Raw genomic sequence first — 5,000 nt, 5'->3', positions numbered from 1 at the left:
TTGGATGTCCAGTTGAGCATGAGATGGAGTTTAAAGGTGGTGTGTTCCAGTCCCACCCAAATAACAATTGTAGATTGCCAAATATTTAATCCCAGTCCGTTGTTGTTGTTTTTTTCCTAGTCTGTGTGAACACAAATATTGTTGTCTGTCCACATAGAAATCCTCACAGACGACCTATCCTGTCCACACAGGAACCTGTAGTGTCTGTACTGTCTGTTGTACAATAAACTTTATGATTTAATGGTCAAACACAGTCTTCAACAGGCTCTGTGGCGCAATGGATAGCGCATTGGACTTCTAGTTGAGCACTTGAGATGTAATTCAAAGGTTCCAGTTGAGCACTTGAGATGTAATTCAAAGGTTGTGGGTTCGAGTCCCACCAGAGTCGTCCTTTAGTAACTCCAGGGTTTGAAGACATGATAATCTCCATTCTGGTACTTGTACCTCTCATCTAAAGGTTAGTTGACATTGCAGCATTTCACACAATAAACAGAGCCCAAAGGGTTGGATGGTAAAATTTATAGCATGTTGGATGTCCAGTTGAGCATGAGATGAAGTTTAAAGGTTGTGTGTTCCAGTCCCACCCAAATAACAATTGTAGATTGCCAAATATTTAATCCCAGTCCGTTGTTGTTGTTTTTTTCCTAGTCTGTGTGGACACAAATATTGTTGTCTGTCCACATAGAAATCCTCACAGACGACCTATCCTGTCCACACAGGAACCTGTAGTGTCTGTACTGTCTGTTGTACAATAAACTTTATGATTTAATGGTCAAACACAGTCTTCAACAGGCTCTGTGGCGCAATGGATAGCGCATTGGACTCCTAGTTAAAAAGTTGAGATGTAATTCAAAGGTTGTGGGTTCGAGTCCCATCAGAGTCATCCTTTAGTAACTTCAGGGTTAGTCGACATGATAATCTCCATTCTGGTACTTGTACCTCTTATCTAAAGGTTAATTGGCATTGCAGCATTTCACACAATAAACAGAGCCCAAAGGGTTGGATGGTAAAATTGATAGCATGTTGGATGTCCAGTTGAGCATGAGATGGAGTTTAAAGGTTGTGTGTTCCAGTCCCACCCAAATAACAATTGTTGATTGCCAAATATTTAATCCCAGTCCGTTGTTGATTTTTTTTTCCAAGTCTGTGTGGACACAAATATTGTTTTCTGTCCACATAGAAATCCTCACAGACGACCTATCCTGTCCACACAGGAACCTGTAGTGTCTGTACTGTCTGTTGTACAATGAACTTTATGATTTAATGGTCAAACACAGTCTTCAACAGGCTCTGTGGCGCAATGGATAGCGCATTGGACTTCTAGTTGAGCACTTGAGATTTAATTCAAAGGTTCCAGTTGAGCACTTGAGATGTAATTCAAAGGTTGTGGGTTCGAGTCCCACCAGAGTCATCTTTTAGTAACTTCAGGGTTTGAACACATGATAATCTCCATTCTGGTACTTGTACCTCTTATCTAAAGGTTAATTGGCATTGCAGCATTTCACACAATAAACAGAGCCCAAAGGGTTGGATGGTAAAATTGATAGCATGTTGGATGTCCAGTTGAGCATGAGATGGAGTTTAAAGGTTGTGTGTTCCAGTCCCACCCAAATAACAATTGTAGATTGCCAAATATTTAATCCCAGTCCGTTGTTGTTGTTTTTTTCCTAGTCTGTGTGGACACAAATATTGTTGTCTGTCCACATAGAAATCCTCACAGACGACCTATCCTGTCCACACAGGAACCTGTAGTGTCTGTACTGTCTGTTGTACAATAAACTTTATGATTTAATGGTCAAACACAGTCTTCAACAGGCTCTGTGGCGCAATGGATAGCGCATTGGACTTCTAGTTGAGCACTTGAGATGTAATTCAAAGGTTCCAGTTGAGCACTTGAGATGTAATTCAAAGGTTGTGGGTTCGAGTCCCACCAGAGTCGTCTTTTAGTAACTTCAGGGTTTGAACACATGATAATCTCCATTCTGGTACTTGTACCTCTTATCTAAAGGTTAATTTACATTGCAGCATTTCACACAATAAACAGAGCCCAAAGGGTTGGATGGTAAAATTGATAGCATGTTGGATGTCCAGTTGAGCATGAGATGGAGTTTAAAGGTTGTGTGTTCCAGTCCCACCCAAGTACAAATTGTAGATTGCCAAATATTTAATCCCAGTCCGTTGTTGATTTTTTTTTCCAAGTCTGTGTGGACACAAATATTGTTTTCTGTCCACATAGAAATCCTCACAGATGACCTATCCTGTCCACACAGGAACCTGTAGTGTCTGTACTGTCTGTTGTACAATAAACTTTATGATTTAATGGTCAAACACAGTCTTCAACAGGCTCTGTGGCGCAATGGATAGCGCATTGGACTCCTAGTTAAAAAGTTGAGATGTAATTCAAAGGTTGTGGGTTCGAGTCCCATCAGAGTTATCCTTTAGTAACTTCAGGGTTTGAAGACATGATAATCTCCATTCTGGTACTTGTACCTCTTATCTAAAGGTTAATTGGCATTGCAGCATTTCACACAATAAACAGAGCCCAAAGGGTTGGATGGTAAAATTGATAGCATGTTGGATGTCCAGTTGAGCATGAGATGGAGTTTAAAGGTTGTGTGTTCCAGTCCCACCCAAATAACAATTGTAGATTGCCAAATATTTAATCCCAGTCCGTTGTTGATTTTTTTTTCCAAGTCTGTGTGGACACAAATATTGTTTTCTGTCCACATAGAAATCCTCACAGACGACCTATCCTGTCCACACAGGAACCTGTAGTGTCTGTACTGTCTGTTGTACAATAAACTTTATGATTTAATGGTCAAACACAGTCTTCAACAGGCTCTGTGGCGCAATGGATAGCGCATTGGACTTCTAGTTGAGCACTTGAGATTTAATTCAAAGGTTCTAGTTGAGCACTTGAGATGTAATTCAAAGGTTGTGGGTTCGAGTCCCACCAGAGTCGTCCTTTAGTAACTTCAGGGTTTGAAGACATGATAATCTCCATTCTGGTACTTGTACCTCTTATCTAAAGGTTAATTGGCATTGCAGCATTTCACACAATAAACAGAGCCCAAAGGGTTGGATGGTAAAATTGATAGCATGTTGGATGTCCAGGGGCCCGTTTCACAAAGCAGGTTTAGTGAGAACTCTGAGTCTGTTAACCCTGAAATGAGGGAAACTCTGAGTTTTCCGTTTCACAAAGGGAGGTAACTCAAACCAGAGAAAGAGAGGTAACTCTAGCCTGTTTCACAAAGAGAGGTAACTTAAGCTCTTGGTCAGTTACCGTAGTAACAGACGCTCTGAACCTAACCTGGTCGGGACCAGGTTTATTTCAGCGAACCTGGAGTTTCTCTCCGTCTCCTCCCTCAGTGGCGTCAATTCAGCCAATGGGTCTTTACGCAATACACATCCGTTTTCTGCACCACGGACAGCAAGCGGCAGAGTTAGAGAGCAGAAAAGGCGTATCTGACAAACGCAACGTATTTTATTCACTATGTCAGTGCAACAATATCACAGGGACATCCCAGTTTAACTTCAAACAGTTAAAGTCCAAATGCAAAAAGGAGAGGGAGAGTAAAAAAAAGTCAAATATTTCCCAACAGATGTATAAGAGGATTTATATCTTTATTTGAGATGAACTTGCATAATTAATCCATCAGTGGCTAACAGCCTCGTTAATATATTCTGGACCCATCACTTGCCTTCTTTCTTTTTTTTTTATTGCGTGGTTGTCTGCTTCATTTTAATTTTTGTAAGTTAGTAACACTGCAGAGCGCACTTTTTTTTAACTTTATTTAAAACTTTATTTAAAAGTTCCAATTACAGTCAGAACATTGACCGTGGACAGTCAGGCATCAAGGAATTAAATAAACAAATACAGTATGATACATAAAGTGGATGAAGTGCATAAGTCATTACATAAGTAACATAAATATAATAAAATAAATCAATTTAAATAAAAAGAAAGAAAATGGCAGGACATGTATTATATCTGCAGAGCGCACTAAAAACGAGAGAGAGATTGACGCTGGGACATTTCAAGATATGATGGGGGGGTACAAGTGTTGGGATAGATAATACCTACTGAAATCCATCATGTTGTTCTGATATGCATTTGTAGTTATTTTATATGTATGAAGTAATAGAATACATTAATACAAATAGATACAGAGTAATTCCATAAATGTATTAAAAAAAAAAAACATTTACATTCTCCCCTGAAGCTGCGGTGTGGCAGCTGCCGTACCCAATTGACGGCCCTGATCTAATTGACAATAAAATTTCTTTTTTTTTTTTCAAAATATGCTCTCATACTCGCCATATGCACATATTAACGCTTCTAACTCCAGTGGCGTGAAGTATGTGGATCTTCAGATGCAAACTAACGTTTCCTCAAAGGGATTTTGTAAATTGAAAAGATAAATAAAGTTAAAAAGAAAAAAAAGAAAATGTATGTCGCTCTTTTGTGTCGCCGGTTGCCATGGTGAATCCTTGTATCAGCGATCTACTGATGCTGGCTTTTTATTTCCCTCACGCTCGCGCTTAACTCCCGGTGAAACTACTTAGAGTTGAGTAAATTACCTCAAATCCGCTGTTCTGGAACCGAAAACTCAGAGTTTCCGATCTCAGAGTAGATCAACTAAGAGTTCAGGATTAGACTCAGTGTTTGTTGAACCTGCTTTGTGAAACGGACCCCAGTTGAGCATGAGATGGAGTTTAAAGGTTGTGTGTTCCAGTCCCACCCAAATAACAATTGTAGATTGCCAAATATTTAATCCCAGTCCGTTGTTGATTTTTTTTTCCAAGTCTGTGTGGACACAAATATTGTTGTCTGTCCACATAGAAATCCTCACAGATGACCTATCCTGTCCACACAGGAACCTGTAGTGTCTGTACTGTCTGTTGTACAATAAACTTTATGATTTAATGGTCAAACACAGTCTTCAACAGGCTCTGTGGCGCAATGGATAGCGCATTGGACTTCTAGTTGAGCACTTGAG

The 5,000-nt window shown here is 39.7% G+C and overlaps 1 protein-coding gene and 7 non-coding genes across 11 annotated transcripts in view; all 8 read left to right on the top strand.

Moving 5' to 3' along the window:
- The window catches only part of LOC133452554 (ATP-dependent 6-phosphofructokinase, platelet type-like), a 78,154-nt gene that overhangs the window by 20,946 nt on the left and 52,208 nt on the right, over window positions 1-5,000 (top strand). The window lies entirely within an intron of this gene.
- trnar-ucu (transfer RNA arginine (anticodon UCU)) lies at window positions 264-388 on the top strand. Its single transcript has 2 exons — window positions 264-300; window positions 353-388. It is a non-coding gene; the product is annotated as a tRNA-Arg (tRNA).
- On the top strand, window positions 792-883 carry trnar-ccu (transfer RNA arginine (anticodon CCU)). Its single transcript is given in 2 exon segments — window positions 792-828; window positions 848-883. It is a non-coding gene; the product is annotated as a tRNA-Arg (tRNA).
- trnar-ucu (transfer RNA arginine (anticodon UCU)) lies at window positions 1,287-1,411 on the top strand. The gene is made up of 2 exons: window positions 1,287-1,323; window positions 1,376-1,411. It is a non-coding gene; the product is annotated as a tRNA-Arg (tRNA).
- trnar-ucu (transfer RNA arginine (anticodon UCU)) lies at window positions 1,815-1,939 on the top strand. Its single transcript has 2 exons — window positions 1,815-1,851; window positions 1,904-1,939. It is a non-coding gene; the product is annotated as a tRNA-Arg (tRNA).
- Window positions 2,343-2,434, top strand: trnar-ccu (transfer RNA arginine (anticodon CCU)). Its single transcript is given in 2 exon segments — window positions 2,343-2,379; window positions 2,399-2,434. It is a non-coding gene; the product is annotated as a tRNA-Arg (tRNA).
- On the top strand, window positions 2,838-2,962 carry trnar-ucu (transfer RNA arginine (anticodon UCU)). Its single transcript has 2 exons — window positions 2,838-2,874; window positions 2,927-2,962. It is a non-coding gene; the product is annotated as a tRNA-Arg (tRNA).
- The window catches only part of trnar-ucu (transfer RNA arginine (anticodon UCU)), a 125-nt gene continuing 74 nt past the window's right edge, over window positions 4,950-5,000 (top strand). Inside the window, exon 1 of the tRNA in view lies at window positions 4,950-4,986. This is a non-coding gene — a tRNA (tRNA-Arg). The remainder of the gene's footprint in view (window positions 4,987-5,000) is intronic.

The sequence above is a fragment of the Cololabis saira genome, chromosome 10, assembly GCF_033807715.1.
Source record: "Cololabis saira isolate AMF1-May2022 chromosome 10, fColSai1.1, whole genome shotgun sequence".
NCBI lineage: Eukaryota > Metazoa > Chordata > Actinopteri > Beloniformes > Belonidae > Cololabis > Cololabis saira.
The sequence above is the reverse complement of the archived record's forward strand: the minus strand, read 5'-3'. Positions and strand labels throughout refer to the sequence as shown.